Raw genomic sequence first — 15,554 nt, forward strand, 5'->3', positions numbered from 1 at the left:
GGCATGAAATAATTGAAAATGAAGACACAAGAAAGTTGGCAAAGGAACCAAAGAAATCAAGCATTCATCAGCCTGCTCGCTAGGCGAGGGCTGTGGCGAAGCACTCGCTAGGCGAGCCCCCAGCGAAAAGCTCCAGTAAAATATCAATAAATTCGCTAGGCGAGCTGCTAGCGAAGGTGGTAGCGAGTTCGTTCAGTTTTGATGAAAAGCGCAGCCAGCACTCACTCGCTAGGCGAGGCTCTAGCGAGTTCCCAGCGAGGATTCCAGTAGCCAAACCTTTCAACCTCGCTGGGGCGAAGGTTGAAGCGTGTCCTTCGCTAGGCGAAGGTTTGTTCGCTAGGCGAACATGACAGTCTGAGATAGACTGTGTCTCTGGGCGCAGGTGCCTCAGGTGCCTCAATTAGACCCTCGCTAGGCGAGCCATTCTGCTCGCCTAGCGAGCATGACAGCCCAGTACAGCTCTATAAGTAGCAAGTGCCACTTTTGAGAGCCATACCTTAGTTTTACCTAATTTTTCCACTTTTGTACTTTCTTAGAGATATTTTACAGCATTGTTCTTGGGAGATTTTATGCCCTAGATTTCATTTCTCTTCATCTTGTAACCATCTTTTACAAAAAGAAGGTGGATTCCCATCCAATCTCGATTATCCTACTTGGATGTTGATCAACCTTCTTCCGAAACTTGCCGACCAAGCTACCATGAAAATGAGTAGCTAAGTCATCCATTTGTCAAGGTTAGATGTAGGTGATTACTAGCTTTGTGTGTAAATGTAAGGATCTTCATGTGTAAACTCTTTAATGGTGAATATATGACGAAAACTTTGTTTCTATTTAAAACTCTTTGTGTTGGTTTATGATCGAGAGATGTTTACCAACTCTTGACCTAGGTTTTCATCCAATCTTGTTTATTAGCTAGAGATAGTAATGAATGATTTTGTTCACCATAAGGTTGAACCAAAAAGTTGTCATTTTGATAGATTGTGTTCGAGAGAAACAATGCATCAAAATGGGAAAACTCACAATGTGTGTTCGAGAGAAACATATTGAGAGGACTTTGTGAAATGATTTATCATCTAAAGGAGTTTATATGATTGTTGACCGAACAAATACATGCAAAGTGATCATCGAACCCTAACTTTGGCAATATTTCTCATTTATTCAAACCAAAACTTTTACCGCAATTTATTACCTTTTTATGAAAGATAACGTGACAACCAACCAAAACCTTATTGTTACTTAAGCTAAGATTAATACAACCATCGAACGACGGTGATATCTTACAATCCTTGTGGATACGATAACAAAAACCCGACACGTAAATTTACAACTAACAAGCTGCAAGACAAGAGTTTGATAAGGAGAATACACTCTTAGTCATGATCACGGAAGGGGAATGAAACAGCAGCAGGCTGCGGGACAACAACAATAATTGTTTTGGAAACACTTCAGAAACATGTTGTAATCGATTACATAAAAGCTGTAACTAGTTATAGGCATAAGAAAATGTCATGATGAGTACGAAAGGTTCAGTTAAGTGCAACGAGGAATGGTATTTGGACTTCGGGTGTTATGCTCATATGACATGGAGGAAGAATTAGTTTGTTAAAATCAATCGTGCCATGAAGAACAAAGTGAAGTTCGCAGATGACACCACTCTAGCGGTCGATGGGATCAGTGATGTTCAGATCATAAGAAAGGATGATAGACATTCTTTGATCAAATATGTAATGTACATTATAGGAATAAAATTCAACCGTCTAAGTATTGGCTAATTACTTCCGAAGCGTTATAAGATTCACATGGAAAATAGGAGGTTGCACATTATGTATGCAAACGAGGTTTTGGTCCTTAAAGCTCCTATGGCTGCCAATACAACCTTTAAGGTTGAGGCGAAGGTTATGGAGCATATATGTCTTGATACATTAGCGAGTAGAGAAGAGAGGATATGGCATTATCGTCTTAGGCATCTCAATTTCTGAGATCTCAAAGACTTGCAAAAGAACGAAATGGTAACGAGGTGGCCATTTATCAACATACAGGATAAAATTTGTGAAGAATGTGTGCAAGTGAAGCAACATAAGGGTAAATTTATCAAGGCTACAAGTCGTAGCACCAAGCATCACCTTGAGATGGTGTATTCGAATGTGTTTGGACTGATGCAATAAGATTCCTTTAATGGTAATAGATATTTTGTCACATTCATGGACATACCTAATCAAGAATAAGGATGAGGTATTTGAAGTGTTTAATAAGTTCAAGTCCATGGTTGAGAGGCAAACCGGTCACAAGCTCAATATGCTCAAAACTGACGATGGAGGCGAATATGTTTGAAAATACTTAAGAGGTTTTATGATCAAGAAGGGATAGTACATCAGGTTGTACCACCTTATACAGCCCAATGAAACAGTGTTTCTGAAAGGAAGAATCGATTTATTATGAACATGGTAAGAAGCATATTAAAAGGAAAGAACTCGCTGAAAGAGTCATGGGGAGAAGCAGTATCCATATATGCCTATTTGTTCAATAGGTGTCCAATAAAGAGGCCTGAGAAGGTAAAACCAGAGGAAGCACGATCAAGATTCAAACCAAATATGAACCATTTGACAGTTTTTGATTCCTTAGCATATCGACGTGTTCTAGAGAAGGTTAAAAAGAAGATGAATGATAAGGTATAAATGACGATACTTGTAGGGTATCACTCCAATGGTGGTTAGAAGTTGTTTGATGTAGAAAACATGAAAGTTATGATAAGTCAAGACGATGTTTTTGACGAGATAAAGCAATTGCAGCACTGATGACTTTCAGAAAGTGTACCGATAGTGTTGCATTAATAAAAAGATCGAACCTACAAGGACTGTTTTTGAACAAGTCACCAATTGTTAAATGAAAAGGAAAAACAGTAAATGGGGGGGGGGGGTGTTCAGGTTTTTAGACGGAAAATAAATTATGAGTTTAAATAGAAGAAATAAAGATGGTTAGGTTGCGCATTAGAATCCCTTTATCCTTTCTTGTTAATGTATGATGCCTTGTATGAATGGTCTTATCCTTATAATTTCACGACGAATTAACAAAACTGTTATAGCCGGTCCCCCATGAAATAACTTACTAACTAATACTCTGAGCTTTATATCCCTAATTCATCAACATAAGCATGCTTAGGTTATATATAGAACGTTAATTCCCTATGCCAACACTCGGGGTCTACTATCCATATTCAATCAACGTAAGTAGAAGAATTGCCTTAGGTCTAACACATAGGCTAAGGGTCAGTAATCCCTATGTGTCCAATATCAGATGAATAGAATATCTCAAATAAAAAGCCTTAAGTATAAGCAAAAACTAAACCATAGCATTATGAATTAATTCAAATTGAGGAAAATAAGGTGATCAATGATTTCACAAAAGAATCACTCGATTATGAATCAAGTGAATGTGGAGAAACAATTATAGAGCAGTTTATTGTCGCAAAAATCTTACGTTCTTTAATGCCAAGATTTGACAATGTGGTTGTAGCGATTGAGGAATCGAAAGATCTTACGAAAATCAACAAAGAGGAGTTGCAAAGCTCTCTTGAGGCTCATGACAAAAGGATGGACGATATAAATAATGATAAGGTAAAGTCGGAGATCACTTTGCAAGCTAGTTTCAACGAGAAGGACAAAAGATCAAAAGGAAAATGGCCCATGAAGAGTAAATGGAAATTTCAAAATTTGGGTTGAAGAGAGTCCCAAAATTCCAAAATTTTGAATTTTCAAAGAGGTGAAAGAATCTGCAACAAAAATGGTGGTAAAGACAACTATAGAGGTGAAAGGAAGAGGATTGGAAAAAGCAAGGTGCAATGCTTGAATTGTCAAAGGTTCGGTCATTTTACAAAAGAGTGCAATGAGACCAAAAAGTAATATCAAGGAGATGAAACAAAAGCTGCAAGACAAGAGTTCGATAAGGAGAATACATTCTTGGTCATGATCATGGAAGGGGAATGCAGCAGCAGCAGGCTGCGGGACAACAACAATAATTATTTTGGAAACACTTCAGAAACATGTTGTAATCGATTACATAAAAGCTGTAACTAGTTATAGGCATAAGAAAATGTCATGATGAGTACGAAAGGTTCAATTTAGTGCAACGAGGAATGGTATTTGGACTTCGGGTGTTATGCTCATATGACATGGAGGAAGAATTAGTTTGTTAAAATCAATCGTGCCATGAAGAACAAAGTGAAGTTCGCAGATGACACCACTCTAGTGGTCAATGGGATCAGTGATGTTCAGATCATAAGAAACGATGATAGACATTCTTTGATTAAATATGTAATGTACATTCTAGGAATAAAATTTAATCTTCTAAGTATTGGCTAATTACTTCAGAAGCGTTATAAGATTCACATGGAAAATAAGAGGTTGCGCATTATGTGTGCAAACGAGGTTTTGGTCCTTAAAGCTCCTATGGATGCCAATACAACCTTCAAGGGTGAGGCGAAGGTTATGGAGCATATATGTCTTGATACATTAGCGAGTCGAGAAGAGAGGACATGGCGTTATCGTCTTAGGCATCTCAATTTCTGAGATCTCAAAGACTTGCAAAAGAACGAAATGGTAGCGAGGTGACCATTTATCAACATACAGGCTGAAATTTGTGAAGAATGTGTGAAAGTGAAGCAACATAAGGGTAAATTTATCAAGGATGCAAGTTGTACCACCAAGAATCACCTTGAGATCATGTATTCGAATGTGTTTGAACTGATGCTATAAGATTCCTTTAATGGTAATAGATATTTTGTCACATTCATGGACATACCTAATCAAGAAAAAGGATGAGGTATTTGAAGTGTTTAAGAAGTTCAAGTCCATGGTTGAGAGGAAAACCGGTCACAAGCTCAATATGCTCAAAACTGACGATGGAGGCGAATATGTTTGAAAATATTTAAGAGGCTTTATTATCAAGAAGGGATAGTACATCAGGTTGTACCACCTTATACAGCCCAATGAAACAGTGTTTCTGAAAGGAAGAATCGATTTATTATGAACATGGTAAGAAGCATATTAAGGGAAAGAACTCGCTGAAAGAGTCATGGGAAGAAGCAGTATCCATATCTTCCTATTTGTTCAATAGGTGTCCAATAAAGAGGCTTTAGAAGGTAACACTAGAGGAAGCACGGTCAAGATTCAAACCAAATATGAACCATTTGACAGGTTTTGATTCCTTAGCATATCGACGTGTTCTGGAGAAGGTTAGAAAGAAGAAGAATGATAAGGGATAAATGACGATACTTGTAGAGTATCACTCCAACGGTGGTTACAAGTTGCTTGATGTAGAAAACAGGAAAGTTGTGATAAGTCAAGACGATGTTTTTTACGAGATAAAGCAATTGCAGCACTGATGACTTTTCAGAAAGTGTACCGATAGTGTTGCAATAATAAAAAGACCGAACCTACAAGGACTGTTTTTGAACAAGTCACCAATTGTGAAATGAAAAGGAAAAACAGTAAATGGGGGGGGGGGGGGGGGGTTCAGGTTTTTAGACGGAAAATAAATTATGAGTTTAAATAGAAGAAATAAAGATGGTTAGGTTGCGCATTATAATCCCTTTATCCTTTCTTGTTAATGTATGATGCCTTGTATGAATGGTCTTATCCTTATAATTTCACGACGAATTAACAAAACTGTTATAGCCGGTCCCCCATGAAATAACTCACTAACTAATACTCTGAGCTTTCTATCCCTAATTCATCAGCATAAGCATGCTTAGGTTATATATAGAACGTTAATTCCCTATGCCAACACTCGGGGTCTCCTATCCATATTCAATCAACGTAAGTAGAAGAATTGCCTTAGGTCTAACACATAGGCTAAGGGTCAGTAATCCCTATGTGTCCAATATTAAATTAATAGAATATCTCAAATAAAAAACCTTAAGTTTAAGCAAAAACTAAACCTTAGCATTATGAATTAATTCAATTTGAGGAAAATAAGGCGATCAATGATTTCACAACAAGAACCACTCGATTATGAATCAAGTGAATGTGGAGAAACAGTTACAGAGCAGTTTATTGTCGCAAAAATCTTACGTTCTTTAACGCCAAGATTTGATAATGTGGTTGTAGCGATTGAGGAATCGAAAGATCTTATGAAAATCAACAAAGAGGAGTTGCAAAGCTCTCTTGAGGCTCATGACAAAAGGATGGACGATATAAATAATGATAAGGTAAAGTCAGAGATCACTTTGCAAGCTAGTTTCAATGAGAAGGACAAAAGATCAAAAGGAAAACGGCCCATGAAGAGTAAATGGAAATTTCAAAATTTGCGTGGAAGAGAGTCCCAAAATTCCAAAATTTTGAATTTTCAAAGGGGTGAAAGAATCTGCAACAAAAATGGTGGTAAAGACAACTATAGAAGTGAAAGGAAGAGGATTGGAAAAAGCAAGGTGCAATGCTTTAATTGTCAAAGGTTGGGTCATTTTACAAAAGAGTGCAATGAGACCAAGAAGGAATATCAAGGAGATGAAACCAAAGCTGCAAGACAAGAGTTTGATAAGGAGAATACACTCTTAGTTATGATCACGGAAGGGGAATGCAGCAGCAACAAGCTGCGGGACAACAATAATAATTGTTTTGGAAACACTTCAGAAACATGTTATAATCGATTACATAAAAGCTGTAACTAGTTATAGGCACAAGAAAATGTCATGATGAGTACGAAAGGTTTAGTTAAGTGCAACGAGGAATGGTATTTGGACTTCGGGTGTTATGCTCATATGACATGGAGGAAGAATTAGTTTGTTAAAATCAATTGGGCCATGAAGAACAAAGTGAAGTTCGCAGATGACACCACTCTAGCGGTCGATGGGATCAGTGATGTTCTAATCATAAGAAAGGATGATAGACATTCTTTGATCAAATATGTAATGTACATTCTAGGAATAAAATTTAACCGTCTAAGTATTGGCTAATTACTTCAGAAGCGTTATAAGATTCACATGGAAAACAAGAGGTTGCACATTATGTATGCAAACGAGGTTTTGGTCCTTAAAGCTCATATGGCGGCCAATACAACCTTCAAGGTTGAGGCGAAGGTTATGGAGCATATATGTCTTGATACATTTGCGAGTCGAGAAGAGAGGATATGGCATTACCGTCTTAGGCATCTCAATTTCTGAGATCTCAAAGACTTGTAAAAGAACGAAATGGTAATGAGGTGGCCATTTATCAACATGCAGGATAAAATTTGTGAAGAATGTGTGCAAGTGAAGCAACATAAGGGTAAATTTAACAAGGATGCAAGTTGTAGCACCAAGCATCACCTTGAGATGATGTATTCGAATGTGTTTGGACTGATGCAATAAGATTCCTTTAATGGTAATAGATATTTTGTCACATTCATGGACATACATAATCAAGAAAAAGGATGAGGTATTTGAAGTGTTTAAGAAGTTCAAGTCCATGGTTGAGAGGCAAACCCGACACAAGCTCAATATGCTTAAAACTGACGATGGAGGCGAATATGTTTGAAAATACTTAAGAGGTGTTATGATCAAAAAGGGATAATACATCAGGTTGTACCACTTTATACAGCCCCATAAAAAAGTGTTTCTGAAAGGAAGAATCGATCGATTATGAACATGGTAAGAAGCATATTAAAGGGTAAGAACTCGCTGAAGGAGTCATGGGGAAAAACGGTATCCATATCTGCCTATTTGTTCAATAGGTGTCCAATAAAGAGGCTTGAGAAGGTAGCACCAGAGGAAGCACGGTCAAGATTCAAACCAAATATGAACCATTTGACAGTTTTTGATTCCTTAGCATATCTACGTGTTCTGGAGAAGGTTAGAAAGAAGATGAATGATAAGGGATAAATGACGATACTTGTAGGGTATCATTCCTATGGTGGTTACAAGTTGTTTGATGTAGAAAACAGGATAGTTGTGATAAGTCAAGACGATGTTTTTGACGAGATAAAACAATTGCAGCAGTGATGACTTTTTAGAAAGTGTACCGATAGTGTTGCAGTAATAAAAAGATCGAACCTACAAGGACTGTGTTTGAACAAGTCACCAATTGTGAAATGAAAAGGAAAAATAGTAAATGGGGGGGGGGGGGGTTTCAGGTTTTTAGACGGAAAATAAATTATCAGTTTAAATAGAAGAAATAAAGATGGTTAGGTTGCGCATTAGAATCCCTTTATCCTTTCTTGTTAATGTATGATGCCTTGTATGAATGGTCTTATCCTTATAATTTCACGACGAATTAACAAAACTGTTATAGCCAGTCCCCCATGAAATAACTCACTAACTAATACTCTGAGCTTTCTATCCCTAGTTCATCAGCGTAAGCATGCTTAGGTTATATATAGAACGTTAATTCCCTATGCCAACACTCGGGGTCTCCTATCCATATTCAATCAACGTAAGTAGAAGAATTGCCTTAGGTCTAACACATAGGCTAAGGGTCGGTAATCCTTATGTGTCCAATATCAGATTAATAGAATATCTCAAATAAAAAGCCTTAAGAATAAGCAACAACTAAACCTTAGTATTATGAATTAAATTAAAATTGAGGAAAATAAGGCGATCAATGATTTCACAAAAAGAATCAATCTATTATGAATCAAGTGAATGTGGAGAAACAGTTACAGAGCAGTTTATTGTCGCCAAAATCTTACGTTCTTTAAGACCAAGATTTGACAATGTGGTTGTAGCGATTGAGGAATCGAAAGATCTTATGAAAATCAACAAAGAGGAATTGCAAAGCTCTCTTGAGGCTCATGACAAAAGGATTGACGATATAAATAATGATAAGGTAAAGTCGGAGATCACTTTGCAAGCTATTTGCAAGGTGTAACTAGTTATAGGCACAAGAAAATGTCATTATGAGTACGAAAGGTTCAGTTAAGTGCAACGAGGAATGGTATTTGGACTTCGGGTGTTATGCTCATATGACATGGAGGAAGTATTAGTTTGTTAAAATCAATCGTGCCATGAAGAACAAAGTGAAGTTTGCAGATGACACCACTCTAGCGGTCGATGGGATCAGTGATGTTCTAATCATAAGAAAGGATGATAGACATTCTTTGATCAAATATGTAATGTACATTCTAGGAATAAAATTTAACCATCTAAGTATTGGCTAATTACTTCAGAAGCGTTATAAGATTCACATGGAAAACAAGAGGTTGCGCATTATGTATGCAAACGAGGTTTTGGTCCTTAAAGCTCATATGGCGGCCAATACAACCTTCAAGGTTGAGGCGAAGGTTATGGAGCATATATGTCTTGATACATTAGCGAGTCGAGAAGAGAGGATATGGCATTACCGTCTTAGGCATCTCAATTTCTGAGATCTCAAAGACTTGTAAAAGAACGAAATGGTAATGAGGTGGCCATTTATCAACATACAGGATAAAATTTGTGAAGAATGTGTGCAAGTGAAGCAACATAAGGGTAAATTTAACAAGGATGCAAGTTGTAGCACCAAGCATCACCTTGAGATGATGTATTCGAATGTGTTTGGACTGATGCAATAAGATTCCTTTAATGGTAATAGATATTTTGTCACATTCATGGACATACATAATCAAGAAAAAGGATGAGGTATTTGAAGTGTTTAAGAAGTTCAAGTCCATGGTTGAGAGGCAAACCCGACACAAGCTCAATATGCTTAAAACTGACGATGGAGGCAAATATGTTTGAAAATACTTAAGAGGTGTTATGATCAAAAAGGGATAATACATCAGGTTGTACCACTTTATACAGCCCCATAAAAAAGTGTTTCTGAAAGGAAGAATCGATCGATTATGAACATGGTAAAAAGCATATTAAAGGGTAAGAACTCGCTGAAGGAGTCATGGGGAAAAACGGTATCCATATCTGCCTATTTGTTCAATAGGTGTCCAATAAAGAGGCTTGAGAAGGTAGCACCAGAGGAAGCACGGTCAAGATTCAAACCAAATATGAACCATTTGACAGTTTTTGATTCCTTAGCATATCTACGTGTTCTGGAGAAGGTTAGAAAGAAGATGAATGATAAGGGATAAATGACGATACTTGTAGGGTATCATTCCTATGGTGGTTACAAGTTGTTTGATGTAGAAAACAGGATAGTTGTTATAAGTCAAGACGATGTTTTTGACGAGATAAAACAATTGCAGCAGTGATGACTTTTTAGAAAGTGTACCGATAGTGTTGCAGTAATAAAAAGATCGAACCTACAAGGACTGTGTTTGAACAAGTCACCAATTGTGAAATGAAAAGGAAAAATAGTAAATGGGGGGGGGGGGGGTTTCAGGATTTTAGACGGAAAATAAATTAACAGTTTAAATAGAAGAAATAAAGATGGTTAGGTTGCGCATTAGAATCCCTTTATCCTTTCTTGTTAATGTATGATGCCTTGTATGAATGGTCTTATCCTTATAATTTCACGACGAATTAACAAAACTGTTATAGCCAGTCCCCCATGAAATAACTCACTAACTAATACTCTGAGCTTTCTATCCCTAGTTCATCAGCGTAAGCATGCTTAGGTTATATATAGAACGTTAATTCCCTATGCCAACACTCGGGGTCTCCTATCCATATTCAATCAACGTAAGTAGAAGAATTGCCTTAGGTCTAACACATAGGCTAAGGGTCGGTAATCCTTATGTGTCCAATATCAGATTAATAGAATATCTCAAATAAAAAGCCTTAAGAATAAGCAACAACTAAACCTTAGTATTATGAATTAAATTAAAATTGAGGAAAATAAGGCGATCAATGATTTCACAAAAAGAATCAATCTATTATGAATCAAGTGAATGTGGAGAAACAGTTACAGAGCAGTTTATTGTCGCCAAAATCTTACGTTCTTTAAGACCAAGATTTGACAATGTGGTTGTAGCGATTGAGGAATCGAAAGATCTTATGAAAATCAACAAAGAGGAATTGCAAAGCTCTCTTGAGGCTCATGACAAAAGGATTGACGATATAAATAATGATAAGGTAAAGTCGGAGATCACTTTGCAAGCTATTTGCAAGGTGTAACTAGTTATAGGCACAAGAAAATGTCATTATGAGTACGAAAGGTTCAGTTAAGTGCAACGAGGAATGGTATTTGGACTTCGGGTGTTATGCTCATATGACATGGAGGAAGTATTAGTTTGTTAAAATCAATCGTGCCATGAAGAACAAAGTGAAGTTTGCAGATGACACCACTCTAGCGGTCGATGGGATCAGTGATGTTCTAATCATAAGAAAGGATGATAGACATTCTTTGATCAAATATGTAATGTACATTCTAGGAATAAAATTTAACCATCTAAGTATTGGCTAATTACTTCCGAAGCGTTATAAGATTCACATGGAAAACAAGAGGTTGCGCATTATGTATGCAAACGAGGTTTTGGTCCTTAAAGCTCATATGGCGGCCAATACAACCTTCAAGGTTGAGGCGAAGGTTATGGAGCATATATGTCTTGATACATTAGCGAGTCGAGAAGAGAGGATATGGCATTACCGTCTTAGGCATCTCAATTTCTGAGATCTCAAAGACTTGTAAAAGAACGAAATGGTAATGAGGTGGCCATTTATCAACATACAGGATAAAATTTGTGAAGAATGTGTGCAAGTGAAGCAACATAAGGGTAAATTTAACAAGGATGCAAGTTGTAGCACCAAGCATCACCTTGAGATGATGTATTCGAATGTGTTTGGACTGATGCAATAAGATTCCTTTAATGGTAATAGATATTTTGTCACATTCATGGACATACATAATCAAGAAAAAGGATGAGGTATTTGAAGTGTTTAAGAAGTTCAAGTCCATGGTTGAGAGGCAAACCCGACACAAGCTCAATATGCTTAAAACTGACGATGGAGGCGAATATGTTTGAAAATACTTAAGAGGTGTTATGATCAAAAAGGGATAATACATCAGGTTGTACCACTTTATACAGCCCCATAAAAAAGTGTTTCTGAAAGGAAGAATCGATCGATTATGAACATGGTAAAAAGCATATTAAAGGGTAAGAACTCGCTGACGGAGTCATGGGGAAAAACGGTATCCATATCTGCCTATTTGTTCAATAGGTGTCCAATAAAGAGGCTTGAGAAGGTAGCACCAGAGGAAGCACGGTCAAGATTCAAACCAAATATGAACCATTTGACAGTTTTTGATTCCTTAGCATATCTACGTGTTCTGGAGAAGGTTAGAAAGAAGATGAATGATAAGGGATAAATGACGATACTTGTAGGGTATCATTCCTATGGTGGTTACAAGTTGTTTGATGTAGAAAACAGGATAGTTGTGATAAGTCAAGACGATGTTTTTGACGAGATAAAACAATTGCAGCAGTGATGACTTTTTAGAAAGTGTACCGATAGTGTTGCAGTAATAAAAAGATCGAACCTACAAGGACTGTGTTTGAACAAGTCACCAATTGTGAAATGAAAAGGAAAAATAGTAAATGGGGGGGGGGGGGGTTTCAGGATTTTAGACGGAAAATAAATTATCAGTTTAAATAGAAGAAATAAAGATGGTTAGGTTGCGCATTAGAATCCCTTTATCCTTTCTTGTTAATGTATGATGCCTTGTATGAATGGTCTTATCCTTATAATTTCACGACGAATTAACAAAACTGTTATAGCCAGTCCCCCATGAAATAACTCACTAACTAATACTCTGAGCTTTCTATCCCTAGTTCATCAGCGTAAGCATGCTTAGGTTATATATAGAACGTTAATTCCCTATGCCAACACTCGGGGTCTCCTATCCATATTCAATCAACGTAAGTAGAAGAATTGCCTTAGGTCTAACACATAGGCTAAGGGTCGGTAATCCTTATGTGTCCAATATCAGATTAATAGAATATCTCAAATAAAAAGCCTTAAGAATAAGCAACAACTAAACCTTAGTATTATGAATTAAATTAAAATTGAGGAAAATAAGGCGATCAATGATTTCACAAAAAGAATCAATCTATTATGAATCAAGTGAATGTGGAGAAACAGTTACAGAGCAGTTTATTGTCGCCAAAATCTTACGTTCTTTAAGACCAAGATTTGACAATGTGGTTGTAGCGATTGAGGAATCGAAAGATCTTATGAAAATCAAAAAAGAGGAATTGCAAAGCTCTCTTGAGGCTCATGACAAAAGGATTGACGATATAAATAATGATAAGGTAAAGTCGGAGATCACTTTGCAAGCTATTTGCAAGGTGTAACTAGTTATAGGCACAAGAAAATGTCATTATGAGTACGAAAGGTTCAGTTAAGTGCAACGAGGAATGGTATTTGGACTTCGGGTGTTATGCTCATATGACATGGAGGAAGTATTAGTTTGTTAAAATCAATCGTGCCATGAAGAACAAAGTGAAGTTTGCAGATGACACCACTCTAGCGGTCGATGCGATCAGTGATGTTCTAATCATAAGAAAGGATGATAGACATTCTTTGATCAAATATGTAATGTACATTCTAGGAATAAAATTTAACCATCTAAGTATTGGCTAATTACTTCAGAAGCGTTATAAGATTCACATGGAAAACAAGAGGTTGCGCATTATGTATGCAAACGAGGTTTTGGTCCTTAAAGCTCATATGGCGGCCAATACAACCTTCAAGGTTGAGGCGAAGGTTATGGAGCATATATGTCTTGATACATTAGCGAGTCGAGAAGAGAGGATATGGCATTACCGTCTTAGGCATCTCAATTTCTGAGATCTCAAAGACTTGTAAAAGAACGAAATGGTAATGAGGTGGCCATTTATCAACATACAGGATAAAATTTGTGAAGAATGTGTGCAAGTGAAGCAACATAAGGGTAAATTTAACAAGGATGCAAGTTGTAGCACCAAGCATCACCTTGAGATGATGTATTCGAATGTGTTTGGACTGATGCAATAAGATTCCTTTAATGGTAATAGATATTTTGTCACATTCATGGACATACATAATCAAGAAAAAGGATGAGGTATTTGAAGTGTTTAAGAAGTTCAAGTCCATGGTTGAGAGGCAAACCCGACACAAGCTCAATATGCTTAAAACTGACGATGGAGGCAAATATGTTTGAAAATACTTAAGAGGTGTTATGATCAAAAAGGGATAATACATCAGGTTGTACCACTTTATACAGCCCCATAAAAAAGTGTTTCTGAAAGGAAGAATCGATCGATTATGAACATGGTAAAAAGCATATTAAAGGGTAAGAACTCGCTGAAGGAGTCATGGGGAAAAACGGTATCCATATCTGCCTATTTGTTCAATAGGTGTCCAATAAAGAGGCTTGAGAAGGTAGCACCAGAGGAAGCACGGTCAAGATTCAAACCAAATATGAACCATTTGACAGTTTTTGATTCCTTAGCATATCTACGTGTTCTGGAGAAGGTTAGAAAGAAGATGAATGATAAGGGATAAATGACGATACTTGTAGGGTATCATTCCTATGGTGGTTACAAGTTGTTTGATGTAGAAAACAGGATAGTTGTTATAAGTCAAGACGATGTTTTTGACGAGATAAAACAATTGCAGCAGTGATGACTTTTTAGAAAGTGTACCGATAGTGTTGCAGTAATAAAAAGATCGAACCTACAAGGACTGTGTTTGAACAAGTCACCAATTGTGAAATGAAAAGGAAAAATAGTAAATGGGGGGGGGGGGGGGTTTCAGGATTTTAGACGGAAAATAAATTAACAGTTTAAATAGAAGAAATAAAGATGGTTAGGTTGCGCATTAGAATCCCTTTATCCTTTCTTGTTAATGTATGATGCCTTGTATGAATGGTCTTATCCTTATAATTTCACGACGAATTAACAAAACTGTTATAGCCAGTCCCCCATGAAATAACTCACTAACTAATACTCTGAGCTTTCTATCCCTAGTTCATCAGCGTAAGCATGCTTAGGTTATATATAGAACGTTAATTCCCTATGCCAACACTCGGGGTCTCCTATCCATATTCAATCAACGTAAGTAGAAGAATTGCCTTAGGTCTAACACATAGGCTAAGGGTCGGTAATCCTTATGTGTCCAATATCAGATTAATAGAATATCTCAAATAAAAAGCCTTAAGAATAAGCAACAACTAAACCTTAGTATTATGAATTAAATTAAAATTGAGGAAAATAAGGCGATCAATGATTTCACAAAAAGAATCAATCTATTATGAATCAAGTGAATGTGGAGAAACAGTTACAGAGCAGTTTATTGTCGCCAAAATCTTACGTTCTTTAAGACCAAGATTTGACAATGTGGTTGTAGCGATTGAGGAATCGAAAGATCTTATGAAAATCAACAAAGAGGAATTGCAAAGCTCTCTTGAGGCTCATGACAAAAGGATTGACGATATAAATAATGATAAGGTAAAGTCGGAGATCACTTTGCAAGCTATTTGCAAGGTGTAACTAGTTATAGGCACAAGAAAATGTCATTATGAGTACGAAAGGTTCAGTTAAGTGCAACGAGGAATGGTATTTGGACTTCGGGTGTTATGCTCATATGACATGGAGGAAGTATTAGTTTGTTAAAATCAATCGTGCCATGAAGAACAAAGTGAAGTTTGCAGATGACACCACTCTAGCGGTCGATG

Source organism: Lathyrus oleraceus, chromosome 3 (genome assembly GCF_024323335.1).
Source record: "Lathyrus oleraceus cultivar Zhongwan6 chromosome 3, CAAS_Psat_ZW6_1.0, whole genome shotgun sequence".
NCBI classification, from domain to species: domain Eukaryota; kingdom Viridiplantae; phylum Streptophyta; class Magnoliopsida; order Fabales; family Fabaceae; genus Lathyrus; species Lathyrus oleraceus.